The sequence below is a fragment of the Sceloporus undulatus genome, chromosome 2, assembly GCF_019175285.1.
Source record: "Sceloporus undulatus isolate JIND9_A2432 ecotype Alabama chromosome 2, SceUnd_v1.1, whole genome shotgun sequence".
NCBI lineage: Eukaryota > Metazoa > Chordata > Lepidosauria > Squamata > Phrynosomatidae > Sceloporus > Sceloporus undulatus.
Genome location: NC_056523.1, coordinates 102,233,474 through 102,250,040, shown reverse-complemented (window position 1 = coordinate 102,250,040; position 16,567 = coordinate 102,233,474). Strand labels below are relative to the sequence as shown.

The 16,567-nt window shown below is 43.0% G+C and overlaps 1 protein-coding gene across 4 annotated transcripts in view; it reads left to right on the top strand.

The window, feature by feature from the left end:
* Positions 1-15,613: 15,613 nt before the first annotated feature.
* Positions 15,614-16,567, top strand: part of P4HA2 (prolyl 4-hydroxylase subunit alpha 2) — a 70,460-nt gene continuing 69,506 nt past the window's right edge. For 2 of the 4 annotated variants that reach the window (XM_042449929.1, XM_042449930.1), the window contains exon 1: positions 15,616-15,762. The gene's annotated coding sequence lies outside the window, so the exon portion shown is untranslated. Of the gene's footprint in view, positions 15,763-16,567 lie in introns of all 4 variants that reach the window. The other 2 variants (XM_042449932.1, XM_042449933.1) reach the window with 2 other exon arrangements.

The window sequence follows — 16,567 nt, the reverse complement described above, 5'->3', positions numbered from 1 at the left end:
CTGTAGTTCCAAACCCACTGTAGAAATAATACAGTTTGAGACCCCTTAACCTGCCCTGGCTCAGTACTAAGGAATTATGGGAACTGTTGTGTTTGTGAGACATTTATCCTCCTCTGCCAGAGAGTGCTGGTGTCATAATAAACTACCATTCCCAGGATTTCCTAGCACTGAGTTATAGCAGTTAATATGGGAAGACACAGAAGAGGACGAATAAGGCTCCTTCTTGTCTGGGGAGACGCAACAGAAGAGCCTCGGATGCAGACGATTTTCATTGGCTGCTGCCCCTCCAAAAAAATCACTCCCCAAATCTCCAAGCCAGAAGGATAACTGCTTTGCTGGAGGAACTTCCCCCAGCCTCTCTGGGGTCTTTCTTCCAAGGCAGCCAAGCAGAAGTGCTGGGGGGGGGGTCAGTTTTCTCTCTCCCTCAACCATCCTTCCCCACGAATAACAAAAGTAAGAGAGACCGGAAATTACAGGACTCAGAGCTTAGGCTCATAGGCTCATAGGCACTTTAAGCACCTCCTCATTGGCTCTTTTTTTAAAAAACTGCGAAATTTAAAACAAATTAAAAATGGCCAGGTAGTGGGAACGCAGGTACAGGATACATCGGTGCATGTTACTCCGAATTATTGTGATGTCATGATGACGTCGCTTTGATTGACAGCCAAAAAAGGTGAATGCGAACGAAATAACGCTAAAACTGGTTTATATATACACCGATTCATTATTGAATAGGAACGAAAGTGGATCATTTAAAGTGAATCAGTTGGTAAATGAGAATGGGGAAAAAAAAGCGATTTGGAATGCGGGATAACTCCCGTGTTATTTTGAATCGGTTTTACCAAAACCGGTGTATTTTAAATCATTGTAAATCGTAAGTGAGAACAACCCTTTCAGGTTGCAAATACATTTATTATCCAGCTGTCACTTTAAACCAAGTACAGATATCACAGCAGAGAGCTACTTGCTACAGAGAGCCATGTTAAATAAGAGATACTGACTCATCAAACAAATGTCACCAAGGGGCAGAAACGTATAAATTTTCCAGAAGCTGCTAGCAGTCCTCATTGCTCACAACTGTTCAGTTTCTAGCAATGCTCTCAGTTTCATGTATTTCCTAGAATTCTTCACTTCTGGACCAGCTATGCTTAACAACTCTTTGTCTCTCTCTTTTTTAGCTTTGGTTATCTGGGCTACTTGTTTCATTTAACAGCTTCTGGACTTCTTGAGATCTTTCCCATGCACCTCTCTCCATCTTCTTGGGGCTCATTCCCATTGGAGGAATGATTCGGTTTTTGATCCGGCTTGGCTGCGTGTCAGAAATCGATCCCAAAAGGTCCCTCATCCCACTACAAACAAGATTTACATTCCAGAGTAAGCGCAGTTTCTTTTTGACATGATTCTTGTTCCCATTTGTGCTCTGTGTGTCAATCGTTTGACTGCAGGACTGGAGGAGGGAGAGAGAGAATGAGCCCTTGGATTACCTGTGCATTACCCAGATTAGATTGATTTGTCAGCATGATGCCTGCCCCTAATGCACACAACAACACATACAGTCCCAGCTACTGCAAGATGATTTTCTTTGTTTAGAATTCCACTACTTCAAAGCCTTGAGAATGAGGTCACATTTTGTCTAGGGGCAAATGAACAATATTCCAGCCTAGACAAACTGCTGGGCTGTGAGGTGGGTCTGACAGACTTCGAGGCATAGCCTGCTATCAGCTGCCAGAAGGGCCTGACTTCCTATCAGATGGAAGACACTCATCCCTCCACATTTGCAGCTTTGACTTTTGCGGATTTGATTATTCACAGATTTTATATGTTCTCTCTAGAAATATCTTGGTCCTCCAGCGCAACTCTGTGGTCAATTTTAACCAAAAATTGTACTGAAGGACCTAGAGATTCTTAGAGAGTACACTCCACTAGGCATTTGTAGCTCTTCTAGCACAATTCTGTGGTCAATGTCTGGCAAATGTGGACCACAGAGTTGCACTGGAGGACCTACAGATTCCTACAGGGGTGTTCTCTCTGGTAAAAACATAGTGTTTTTGTTATTTGCAGTTTTTCCACATTCACAGAGGTCCTGTGCCCCTAACCACAGCAAATGTGGAGGAACGAGTGTACTTTTCTCGGCCTTGAAACATTTGCCCCACCTAGAAAGCAAGACAGCAAGACAGCTAGCTAGCTTATTTTGCACTAGTGATGTGCTCCATTCTCAGTATGAAACAAACCTTTTGAGAAGCCTGAGACTGGTTTCAGTTCCAGCTCAAAACAATGGGAAATATGACACATAATGTATTAGATATTTGTGTTTCTGGGATGCTGCTATGATTCAATTATAGAACTAGAGCCAAGAAGAAACTATGACCTTCAAGTGTTCCAAAATTCTGAACAGAACTGCATGGAATTATAAGATGAGAAATATAGCCATGTCTATTTTTTAGCAGAAGGTATAATTTTCATCCCATTGAAGACAATAGGGAAATGCCCTTTCACATGTGTGACATAAAATTGGACTTTCAAATTTTCAGTTCCTGTTTACAGTTGTCTTGTAGAAAAAAAAAGAATCTGATCATGTCTCAGTTTAAATATATAGATCTGTGCCTTCATATAAAACATGACTTGAAATATTCCTAACACTTATGATGAGAGCTTAAATATATTTAGAGTACATAAAATTCAGATTAATCCAACTTCTCCTTGTCCTTGTTACAAGATATGAACTGTGGCAAGCATGCCGAGCCACACGATAACATTTAGACATTTCAAAAATAAAATAAGCCACTGGCAACTGCTGGTTCTGATTTTATTGCAAGCCGCTTTTGTGAACGTGCAGGAAGGCACGGTTTGAAAGGCTGCCAGAGGGTCATTTACTTTTACCATAATTACGTTAAGCAGACATGCAAGCCACCCAAATCATTCCTTTACTCATAACTTTTAAAATGTTTCCAGTCATTTTGTCTCAAACCAACACTTGGTTTCTTAAATTTAGCAAGAGGGAAAGGACTTAACTGATACCTTATGGTGTATGATGTGGGAGGAAAGATTTTAAGCTTATATGGGACATGGTTTCCATATCAGTGGACACAGAGGCCAACAGCTGCCACTGGTGTGGCATCTATTACTTTGCATTTTACTAAAACCATAAGATCTACAAGATGCAAAAGACATATACTTAGTATGAAAGAACACAGTTCCTCTGGTACCAAGAGGATATCTTTTCCAGCATTATAGCTCCTTTCCTCTCTGTTTCTCTCATTCTCTCCCCCTTCCCTGTGGTGCAATTACATTCCACTTGTCCTGAGGTGAAAGAACATATGCCTGTACTACTTGTGCATGTTTCTGAGAATCTCTCCCATGATACACACCTGTAATTAACTAAGAAATATCCCAATATGTAGTCCCATGATATCTATTTATAGAAGGTCTGCTTTGGTCCTAGGCAACTGCTCAGTGCAGGAATTTGTCTTGAGTACTAGAACGGAACTGAGCTCCTAATCCTTCCAAACAAAATCTATTCCTGGTTACACAAAGCTTTCTTCGTCTACAGCCTAATGTGGAGTGGCAGTGTCATTTTGTGTTGCTATTAATAAATAATTGGGATTCAGAAAGTCATTTGAAGTCATCCAAGGATCTATTATTCATGTTTGAAAAATATTTCCAATTCAGCATATTATAGGAGAGTATCATTCTCATGATATATATATATGTGTGTGTGTGTGTGTGTGTGTGTGTGTGTGTATTCATTTAATCACATGGATCTATTTCTGTTCAACCAAAGGAGGTAATCAAAGAGGAAGCCAGCTACCAATGGATCTCAGGTCACTAAGGGTCAAACTAGACATGCCATGGGAAACCTTAGATTGGATCCTGAGTGGGTAGCGGTGCTGTTGTTGTTTAAATTCTAACTAGCTAATTCAGCATGGGGCCATATGATAAGGGAGAGAGAATAAAAGGTTCTCCCCCATCACCCTCAAGTTCCAATCAAAAACTGATATTTGTCTCAGGGAATAATCTATACAGATATCCATCTGCATATACAACATTTTTGTCAAACTAATACAGTACCTACTTCAAATATTTTGAAGATCTGTCATTTCATCAACATTGATAGTCCACCCAACAAAGCAGATCACAACTATTCTATGAATGTTTGCTTTGACCAAATTATTACCTGTTGGGTGTCTGTCCAGTAATGATTCTCTGTGCATTTAGTTTCACAGGCCCTCAGATAGCAAACACTCAGTTCACATCCAAAATTATACTTGAAAACCATGGCAGAACCTGCCAGAGCTTAAATTGTGCTGTCTCAGCCTTTAAGTGACAAGGGCCATATCCACACCACTATGGCAAGGGAGCTATAGGTATAGCGTGTTCAGAGGAGGGAAATCAGAACAGTAAAGGTCTGGAAACCATGCCCTATGAGGAGCAACTCAGGGAGCTGGGTATATTTAGCCTGAAAAAGAGATGGTTAAGGGATGATATGATTTAATATTTAAATATCTGAAAGGATGTCATACTGAAGATGAAACAAGTTTGTTTTCTGCAGTTCCAGAGACTACGACATGGAGCAATGGATGCAAACTACAGAAGTAATTCCACTTCAACATTAGGAAGAACGTCCTGACAGTAAGAGTTGTTCCACAGTGGAACACCCTGGAAGGTGGTGGAGTCTCCTTATTTGGAGGTTTTCAAACAGAGGCTGGATGGCCATCTGTTGGTAGTGCTTTGACTGTGTATTCCTGGGTGCCAGGTGGTTGGCCTGGATAGCCCTTGTGGTCTCTTTCGACTCTAGGAATCTGTTCTATGATTCTAGGCATATGACAATCAGGAAAAGATTTTTATCTTGCATGGGACTGACCTCTTTGAATTTTACTGGAACTGGAAGATGTACCAGGTTGAGTCACATGCAAATGACATACATTATTAATAATAATATTATTTATATCTGGCCTCCCCCTATGGATTGAGGTGGGTTACAGTGAAAATAAAATAAAAATACATAGTACAACTATCATCAACATAATACAACCACCCCCTGCCCTCCAACCCTCCACCCTCAACATAACCATTAAACCATAAAGACATACAAAAGCTGCCCCCCCCCCGAGTCTTGGGGAAAAGGTGGAGTATAAATAAAGTGACTGATTGACATTGAAATAAAGAACACAGTCCCATGGCACTAGAGGGGTTTCCCTTTGGCAATCTAGCCAAGCAACCAACTCCACTTGTCCTGAGGAAGAAAAACATATGCCTGTATTACCTGGTACATGATATTCAAGAAAAACCAACTCTGTATGCACAAAATCCATACTTTGAAGAGGGTGTCTTGATTCCCAACTGAGTGTAGTAGCAGGCCTCACCTGGATTCTTTTATTGCCACTCACTGACATGTTACTGTTATTTTGTTGTTACTGTTGTTGTGTCCCTTCAAGTTGTTTTCAACTTATGGTGACCCTATCATGGGTTTTTTGGGCAAGTTTCTTCAGAGAGAGTTTGCTATTGCCATCATCTGATGTTGAGAGAGTGTGATTTAGCATAAGCTTTATTGATGGTAAACAATGCAACAGATGGTAGACAGCAGAGAAACTTTCCACATCTTTCATGGATGAGGTCCATCATCCCTCACAGCCAATGATAGAACTGGATTCTCACACAAATTCTACCCAGACTTATCCCTTTGGCCAACAATTGATCCAAATCCCTATAGCTGGGCATATAAGGAACCTGGGTCAGCATGCGCTCTCTCTTAGGCTGAGGCAAATGGAAGATGGGTTCTGAAGGGTTATGTAGTGCAGAAGCAAACAAAGAACATCAAAGTGTGCAAATATGACCCAACTTTCCCCTAATAGTAATGAGAACTGTGCAACCAAGTTAGCAACACACAAAAATGCACTCTGCAATTAGTTCTGAGCCTTCATATCTTTTCTCAGCCTCAAGCTAGAAAGATAATGCAAAAAATATCCAGCAAGGTCACTAATATAAATTATTTTTTTCAGACCACTAGTCAGCTGTTAACATTTGGGCATAATGCTAACAAGGACTGTGTCCAATGCCTACTGCTGATTGGCAATTAAAATCTAAAATAATTGAGAGAAGCTTGAAAGGTGATTTTTAAAACCAGATGGTCTTCTTTTGCAATTTAACATAAATACAACCCCCTAAAATATACAGTCCTAATTAATTAAGAACTCTTTCCTTTGCTGTCAGTGAACATATGTATGTGATTGATCTTATAAAGAGTTGGTTATATACTTTATTTTCATTGATTATACAATGATTTTCATCTGAAAGCGGGGTAAAAGAATTACTCAGTTTAAATGCAGTGACTGTAATACATCTGTGTATTGGGTGGAAAGTTGTTTATTAGAAGTAATGTGTGCAGTTCTTCATGTTTCTTATGAATAAACCATTCAGAGACATCTGTAAGAATCATCAGCAAATGAAACCATAAAGCAAAGGCTGCTGATTATTTCCCTGTAGACAAACATTGATCTAAATCCCTCCTGCTAGAAAATGGTCTGCATTTGATTTGATAATTGCTTCACTGAATATCATTTATTGTTGTGTGTCATCAAGTTATTTGCAACATATAGTGACCCCAAGGCAGACCTCTCATAGGATTTTCAGGGGCTGAGCGTGTGACACTCCCCCAAGGTCACCCATTTGGTTTCCATGGTGGAGTGGGAATTTGAACCCTGATGTCCAGAGTCATAGTCCAATGCTCAAACCACTACACCACACTGACTCTCAGTAAATATCATTTACCAGCATATAATTCAATTTACTGCCATTTTTCCTGGCATAAATCAGCATGAACAGATGATATTCTAATTGAATTGCTACAATCCACACAGACAGAATCAACCCAAGTGCTAACCAAAGTATGGCAGCATATATGGAAAACAAAACAATGACCAATAGACTGGAAATGATCAATATACATCTTCATCCACAAAAAAGGAGATGCAAAAGATTGCAGCAACTATAGGACCATAGCATTAATTTCCCGTTCAAATATAATTATACTCAAAATTCTGCAGCACAGACTCCAATCATATATGGAGAGAGAAATCCCAGAGTTGCAAGAGGAGTTCAGGAAAGGAAGAGGCACTAGGGACCATATTACAAACACACAATGGTTAATGGAATGCACCAATGAATTTCAGAAGAAAATCAGCATGTGCTTTATAGACCATAACAAAGCATTTGACTGCATAGATCATGAAAAACTATGGATGGCACTTAAATATATGGAGGTACGAACACATCTGAAATTAGGAGGAGTAGCTAATACCCCAGAGGACAGGATCAAGATACAAAATGACCTTGATAGATTGGAAATCTGGGCCAAGGTTAACAAAATGAATTTCAACACGGAGAAATGTACGGTACTGCACTTAGGGTGGAAAAATGAAATGAACAGATATAGGATGGAGGACACCTTGCTGAATGAAACAACGTGTGAAAGGGATCTGGAAGTCCAAGTAGACCACAAATTGAACATGAATCAACAGTGTGATGCGGCAGCTAACAAGGCCAATGTGATTTTAGGCTGCATAAATAATAATAAAATATAATAATAAAAAAATAATAAAGGCTGCATCAAGGGAAGTAATTGTTCCACTCTATTCTGCTCTGGTCAGGCCCCACCTGGAATATTGTGTCCAGTTCTGGGCACCACAATTTAAAAAGGATGTTGAAAAACTGGGGCGTGTCCATAGGAGGGCAGCTAAAATGGTGAAGGGCCTGGGAACCATGCATGCCCTATGAGGAACGACTTAGGGAGCTGAGGATGTTTAGCCTGGAGAAGAGAAGGTTAAGAGGTGATATTATACCCCTTTTTAAATACTGTACTTAAAGGGATGTCACATTGAGGAGGGAGCTAGTTTGTTTTCTGCTGCTCCAGAGACTAGGACCCAGAGCAATGGATGCAAGCTACAGGAAAAGAGATTGCACCTCAACATTAGGAAGAACTTCCTGACAGTAAGGGCTGTTTAACAGTGGAACACACTCCCTCGGGGTGTAGTGGAGTCTTCCTCCTTGGAGGTCTTTAAGCAGAGGCTGGATGGCCATCTGTCGGGGATGCTTTGACTGAGAGTTCCTGCATGGCAGTGGGTTGGACCGGATGGCCCTTGCGGTCTCTTCCAACTCTATGATTCTATATTCTATGATTCTATGCCAAGAGGCTACTGTTAGAACAGAATATGGGAGAAACATAATGGTTCCCAATTGGCAAAGGGGTCAGGCAGGGCTGCAGCCTTTTACCCTTTCTGTTCAACATGTATGCAGAAAATATTGTAAGAAGAGCACACCTGGACACAGAAGAAGGAGGAGTGAAGATAGGAGAGAGGAATATCAATAACACAAGATATCCAGATGACATGATACTACTAGCAGAAAACATCCTAGATTTGGACAATTACTAAAGAGAGTAAAAGAAGAAAATGCAAAGGCAGGTTTAATGCTGAACACAAAGAAAACCAAAAAGAATGACCACAGAGGAACTTCATAAATTTAACCTTGACAATGAGGAAATCAAAATAGTTAAAGAATCCCTGTACCTTGGATCAAAAATTGACCAGAATGGAGAGTGCAGTAAAGAAACCAGAAGACTGAGAATGGGAAAGTTAACTATGAAAGAACTAGACAAGATCCTAAAGCGCAAATATATTTAACTGAACACTAAAGTTAAAATAGTTTAAGCCACTGTATTCCCCATCACCATGTACAGATGTGAGAGCTGGACAGTGAAGAAAGCAGACAAGGGGAAAATTAACTCTTTTGAGATATGGTGTTGGACAACAGTGCTGAGGATACCATGGACAGCCAAAAAGAAAATAATAATAATAATAATAATAATAATAATAATAATAATAATAATAATAATAATTATTATTATTATTATTATTATTATTATTTCTTACCCACCTCTCACCAAGAATTGAGGCAAGGAACAATAGACCAACAAATATACATAAGTTCAGAACACAACATCAGTTAAAACATACATGCGTTTAAGAGAACAAACAAACACATACACATTAAAACAATGCTTAAAATTCATTGTTTAAAGTTTTAAAGGCCTGCCAGAAGAGATTAGTCTTCAATGCTGTTTTAAATTTAAATAGTGTATTCAACTGCTGAATCTCTTCTGGCAGGTCGTTCCATAGTATAGGAGTGGCTGAGGAAAACATCCTCTGACTGACATTTGCCAACCTAGTCCTGGTTTACTGGAATAAATGTCCACCAGAGGAGCTGAGCATATGTGATGGATCATATGGGAAGAGGCAATTCTGTAGGAAACCTGAACCCAAACCATGTAAGGCCTTAAAGGTAATAACCAACACTTTGTACCTTCCCTGGAAACTAATTGGCGGCCAGTGAAGTGATTTTAATATTGATATGATATGATTACTCCTGGATGTCCCAATAACCAATGTGGCTTCTATGTTCTGAACTAATTGAAGTTTCCAAAGTTGGTACAGAAGTAGCCCAATGTACATTGTGTTGTAAAAATCCAGTATTGAGGTTACCAGCATGTGCGCTACCATCTTTAGATCCTCCAGCTGTGGGAAGGGGCACAGCTGGCATAACAGCTGCAGTTGATTAGTAAGCACTCCTGGCCATCACATCTATCTGAAGTATCCTTTGGAGTACTGGTTCCAGAAGCACCCCAAGCTGCAAACACAGTCTTTCAGGGGAAGTGTATCACCCTTCCAGCACTGGTTGACACACCTCCAAACCCACCCAGATTCGGACTCTTGAATGTAAACACCTCTGTCTTATCTGGATTTATTTTTCCTCATCCAGCTCATATCTTCCTCCAGGCATTCATTCAGAGACACAGTATCCTTAGCTGAGGTTGTACTTGAAGGCTGTCATGGGCATACTCCCTTGCCAATGCTCAGGCAAAGATTATCCATTAAGGTGACCATAGCAGTCTTAACTCCATATCCTGATCTGATGCTGCTTTGAAATGAATCTAGATAATTTGTATAATCCAAGACTGCCCTCTTGATGACCGTGTCCAGAAAAAGAAGATTTGAAACTGGTCTATAGTTAATTAAGTCCAGGGGGGTCCAAGAAGGGCTTTTTAAGATGTGGTCATACCACCGCTTCTTTTAAACATGGTGGAAAACTTTGCTCCCTGAGAGATGCATTAATAATCTATTGTAATTGCATCTCCTTCCTGGACAACCAGCCAGGCAGGATCAAGAGGACAAATTGTCTGCCTTACTTGCCCCAGCAGCTTGTCAACATTGGCGATACTCATCAACTAGAACTAATCCAATGTAATCCTACTCACAGAGTCACAGGACACCCTATTGTCAACTTCTGCTATAATGACAGCATCTAAGTCATCTCTTATCTGAGAGATTTTACCTGTGAAATGATCATTAAAAGCATCACAGTGAACTACTGAAGGTTCCAAAATTGGATTCGGGGTGGCTGGGTACCTGAGTTAAAGTTCTCACTACCCCAAAGTGTTTGGCTAGACACAAATTCACAGATGTGCAGAGTAGAAAGCTTTCTTCACTGTATGTATTGCCACCATATAGGATCAAAGATGTTTTCTATAACGTATCTTGTTGGATATAATTCACATTTTCCATCTTCTGTGCTTCAGTCGTCATTTTTCCCATTTCAGCTCCGTGAAGTCCAAGTATAACAAGGTGCCCAAATAATAACAGGTCAGAGAGAATGTTTGGAAGTGATTGTGTCAATAGCCCTGGTTAGATCTTGATTCCATTTATTGACCAGGGCTTCAACAAGATCTTTGGTGGTACAGTGCACCCTTGCTTTATGTGGGAGATCCATTCTGGATTCCCCCATGTAAAGCCAATAGCGCCTATGCTCGAGCCCCATTTAAATGAATGGGGCTTGTGCATGTGGTGGTGCCGAGCCACACAGGCGCCATGGGCGTGCACCCCATTAGTCCCTATGGGACACACTGCCCCCTCTCCCTGCAAGGCTTTCAGCATATGCTGAAAGCTGCGTAAAGCGCGCCCACGTATGATGCAGGCGCATCAGAGAGACCCTCTAAGGCTTTCTGGAATCCCAAAGGCTCCGTCGGCCTCCAAGGATGAACCATCTTAATTGCCCCACTACCTCTGCAGGGACAGATAGTAGCCATGATACTAACTCTGACCAGAAAATGATCTGTCCATGGCAACACAGAGGTGTTATTCACCTCCGCTCACAGAACTGTATGCTCCAATCTGAAGACAGCATCAAGGGTGTGACATGCTGCATGTGTGGGCCCTGAGACCTGTTGGGATAAGCCCATGTTTGTCATGGATGCCATGAATTCCCAAGCTGCACCTGACAGATGAGCCTGAGTTTGTAGCAGCTGAAGCAACTGAAGACTTTTAAAATGTATTAAATGTTCAAACACATGAGGAAAATATCAAGACAGCTGTTGTTGAACCCTCCCAAAAATAACAAATGCTGTGTGCCATCAACTGTATGCACACTCGCTTGGAAGTAAGCTACACTGAACACATGGAGAGGACTTTTAAGGACATGTTATGCTTGTAAGAGCTTTCATAATTAAGGATGATTGTATGAGAATGTATGGAAGAAGAATCTTGCCCTCCCAGACAGTGCCCACACCTAAATATCTACATATCACACTTGGTAGATATACACATTTTTGCCTTTTCTTTTGAGAGTATTATGTGTGCAACCCTGCATTTTCAAACACTTCCACTGATTATGTCTTTAGAGTAATGAAGTGGGAGGAGACCTTATAGACATCTTTTCATTTGCTTAATAGGATCTTAGCTATTTCTCCCTTTCCTTGATATATTAATTGTATTTTTAATTTACCCAGTTTTGCAATATTTATTATCTGACCATTGCTTTATGCTAGTCAGATTATTTCTTGCATCAGTTGATTGTTGTTATTTTAATGGAATGTATTATGTGTTATCATTATTTTATAAAAACCTACCTGCAAGTAGACAAAATTCATAATGACCTTGTTCTTGTTGTCCTCAGTTCAGATGGTATGGAAGGGTATTCATGCAAAATGAATGAACCCTGATGCAAAAGAATGGCGGAGTGAAATTCAGTGCTCTCTTCCTAACAAAGGGGCTTGTTGCCTCACAGATTCAAAACAAATGGGATCTCAAAAGCAATAGCATCTGAACTGAGGATAACCACAACATCTTGACAAATCACAGGCCTGTGACTAACATTGTCACTTTTTTTCTTTCTCCTACATGATTTTTAACACCTTTGCCAGACAAAGATGCCAGTGGAGCTTTGAAAGCTTGCAACACGTATAAAGTGCATTTTGGTTGTCCCCATAAAGGTATCATTGTTTTGTGGATTTTGGATTTTATTTTACAGAGGGACCTTGGTATCCACTGAGATTTGTTTCTAGGATGTTCCGTGGATACCAAAATCCATGGATGTTCAAGTCCCATTAAATACAATAACCTAGTGAAATAGTGTCCCTTATATAAAATGGCAAAATCAAGGTTTGCTGTTTGGAATTTATATATTTTGGAATATTTCCAATCCATGGATGCTTGAATCAGTGGATAAAAAATCCATGGATACAGAGGGCGAATTGTACTTTGCTATATGGCTATCATGGCTTTTGCTGGATATGTCTCCTTTCTCTTGTCATGCAAGTCCAGACTTTCCAAACTAGTGCTCTCCAGAAAGGATAGACTATTAACCCCACCTTCCCCTGTGAAAGCAAAGGCATTATGCATTAAATTTTAAATTGTGAATTTTAAAGTATGAATTTTAAATGTGGATTGTTTCAATATGTGTACATCTTATTTGTCCTTTTAAAATGATGTGTGTTATAAATGATGTCTTTTTAACTGATGTTGTTTGTCAGTTAATTGTTATTGTCCCTGCCTTTATCCATGCAGAAAGGTGGGTAAGAAGTCATCATCATCATCATCATCATCATCATCATCATCATCATCATCTCAGTCTGTTATCCCAGAGAGCCAGTGTGGTATAGTGGTTTGAATGTTGGACTGTGGCTCTGGCAGGGTGACCAGGACATATCCTACATTTCAACCTTCAGTCCAGGACGAATTTCAAGATGTCCTCCATTTTAAGCATGAACTTATACAGTATTATTGTTTTTAGCTTTTATTTGGTAATATCCTCCACTTTTGACTCGGGTCCAGGCTATTTTGGCTCATATATGGCTCAGGTTCAAGCTATTTGGCAGACCGTATGTCCCCTATGAACCAGCCTGGGTCTGGAGAGGCCCTTCTCTAAGTCCCATCCCTAACACAAGCATGGTTGGTGGGGACGCGAGAGAGGGCCTTTTCCATGGCTGCCCCTGGACTGTGGAGCTCCCTTCCTAGAGAGATCAGGGCTATATTCCCACTTACAAATAAATTACTTTGGGATCTGAATCAATGGATTGGTTCAGCAGAGGAGCGTGGTTCACAATTGCATTTTCTTGGTGCAAAATAAAATAAAATAACCCACTTGTGGTTCACATTGACAAATGAATCGATTCAAAATGGACTCACTCCAGCCAGCCAAAGGGCAAATTTAATAGCCCCTTCCTTGTCCTTCTGCTAGCTGGCTAATAAGACTCTGGAGACAAGGGTTCGAGTCCCACCTTTGCCATGGAAATCCACTGGGTGACCTTGGGAAAGTCACATGCTCTCAGCCTGAGAGGAAGGCAGCGGCAACCCATCCTCAGTCAGAACAAACCTTGCCAAGAGAATGTCATGATAGGTTTGCCACCTTAGGGTCACCATAAGTTGGAAATGAGTTGAAGGAACACAATGACAACAACCAGGAGCTCTGGTGGCAGAGTGGTTAAAATGTGGGTACTCACAACTCAAGGTTGTGAGTTTGATTCCAGAGGGCTCCAGGCTGACAGTCTTCCATCCTTTTGTAGGTCAGTAAAATGAGTACCCACCTTGTTGGGGGTGCTTAGTTTACAGATTGTAAACTGCTTACAGAGTGCTGAGTTTACTATTAAGTGGTACTGAAATAGAAGTACTGTTGTTAGTGCCAGTAGTGTCACGGGTGGGGTGTGGGGGGGTGCAGACTGCACTGGGTGACAAGCCAGAAGGTTGGCCCCCTGCCCCCTGTGGATGCTGCTTCATTCTGCGTGGGAGCTCCAGGGCCTGCATGGGTGCCTCTCGGGCCCGAGCAGGAACTCTTGGGGTCTGTGCAAGAGCTTCTAGGGCCGAGTGGGTGCTACTCCGGGCTGCCCAGGTGCCATTCCAGGCCACGCAGGAGCTCTTGGGGGTGGTGCATGTGCCCCTCTGGTCCTTGTAGGGACTCCCGTGTGCCCCCTGCACCAGAAAATCCACCAGAGGCTTGCCCCTGGAATTCCCACCTCTTGCACTGGCTAGTGCTAACAAATTCACACTCACACAATCAGAGAATTGGAAGAGACCCCAAGGGCCTCCCAGTCCAACTCCCTTCTGTCATGCAGGAAATCTCAATCAAACCATCCCTGACAGATGGCCATCCAGTCTCTGTTTAAAGACCTCCAAGGAGGGAGACTCCACTACACTCTGAGGGAGTGTGTTCCACTGTCGGACAGCTCTTACTGTCAGGAGGTTCCTCCTAATATTGAAGTGGAATCTCTTTTCCTGTAGCTTGCATCCATTGTTCTGGGCCCTGTTCTCTGGAGCAGCAGAAAACAAGCTTGCTCCCTCTTCAATATGACATCCCTTCAAATATTTAAACAGGGCTATCATATCACCTCTTAACCTTCCTTTCTCCACGCTAAAAACCCTTAGCTCCCTAAGTCGTTCCTCATAGGGCATGGTTTCCTGACCCTTCACCATTTTAGTTGCCCTCCTTTGGACATGCTCCAGTTTCTCAACATCCTTTTTGAATTGTGTTGCCCAGAACTGGACACACTATTCCAGGTGGGGCCTAACCAAAGCAGAATAGAGTGGCACTATTACTTCCCTTGATCTAGATACTATACTTCTATTGATGCAGCCTAAAATTGCATTGGCCTTTTTAGCTGCCACATCACACTGTTGACTCGTGTTCAACTTGTGGTCTACTTGGACCCCTAGATCCCTTTCATGTGTAGTCTTATTAAGACAGGTGTCCCTTGTCCTATATCTATGCATTTCATATTTTCTGCCTAAGTCTTACATTTCTCCCTGGTGAAATTATTATTATTATTATTATTATTGTTAGCTTTGGCATTCTACTACTCTGTTGTGGCCATTTGGAATGTTAGTCCTGTCCTCTGGGGTATTAGCTACTCCCCCTATCTTGGGGTCGTATGATGATAACCATGTCCCCTATCCTTTCCTCCCAGGCGTTGCTAAAGATGTTGGAGGAAGAGGAGGGCAGTGCAGGTGCAGAGGAAGAGCAGGGCCGGGGTGGGTCTAGGGACACCTCTGCTGGCCCTTGCCCAGAGAGAGGGAGGGGAGCATCCCAGCCAGGCCTCCCTTGGCAAGAGGCGAAAGGAGGAGAGGCGCCATTTGGGGAGGGGCTGGGGCTTCTGGAGGGAGGAGGAGGAGGAGATGGAGGAGGTTCCTCGGTGGCAGCGGCTCAATGGGAGCGCGGGAGGCCCAGTGCATCAGCCAAAGGGGCGGAGGAGGAGGAGGAGGCGGAGGAGGAGGGAGCTGGAAATGCCCGGGCTGTTCTAGAAGGCGCCCAGGAGGAGGCATGTCCCTCGTCGTCTCTCTCTCAGGCTGAGGAGGAGGAGGAGGAGGAGGAGGAGGCAATTGGGGGCTGCAATTCGCCTCAGGAGCCAAGCCTTGGGAAGGGAAGGGAGCCTCTTTGGGAAGGGTAAGTCCCAGGAGAAGGGGGGCATAGCTTGGGCTTAGGGCTTGGGCTCTGGGTTCCAATCCTGGGTTCCTGTCCCACGCTCCCAGCCTCTGGGGAAGGCAGTCAAGGGTGGAAACCCCAGGAGAGGAAGGACTGGAAGGCGCACAGCAGCAGTAATACTACTACTACTACTAATAATACCGGGGGAGTGACCAGGGCAGCTGAGGAGGAGGAGGAGGAGGAGGGCAGGCTTCTTTCTGCCCCAAAGCCCCCTGCCAAGCCCCAGGACCAGGCTCAGCTGCTGCTGCTGCAATGGAAACCCGTCGTCGTCGTCGTCTTGGGTGGGGATGATGACTTCATCCTGGCGGGAGCCTGGCAGCCCTCCAGCCCCGACGCCGCTCGCAGGCAGGCAGGCCCCCGCCTCCAGGCCGGCCGGCAAGAGAGACCGGGCGCCCAGGAGCAGGAGGGGAGGCAGCCTTCCTTTGCCCGGGAAGGGGCTGCGCAGGGAAAGAGAGGGGGCCGCCGCCGCCGCCGCTGCTGCTGGGGTTTTCTTGGCAAGTTTCTTCAGAGGGGGGTTGCCTTTGCCTTCCTCTGAGGCTGAGAGAGCGTGACTTGCCCAAGGTCACCCAGTGGGATTCGAACCCTGGTCTCCAGAGTCAGAGCCAAATCATTACGCCCCGGTGGCTCTACACCGTAGAATTGATGCAGTCTGGGACCACTTTGTAGCGTCAGCCTATGGACTCCTGGGGTATGTGTTTCTGCAACATCTCTAGCCTTCTCTAACAAAGAGGGCTGGTGCTGCACCAAACTACAGCTTTCAGGACTC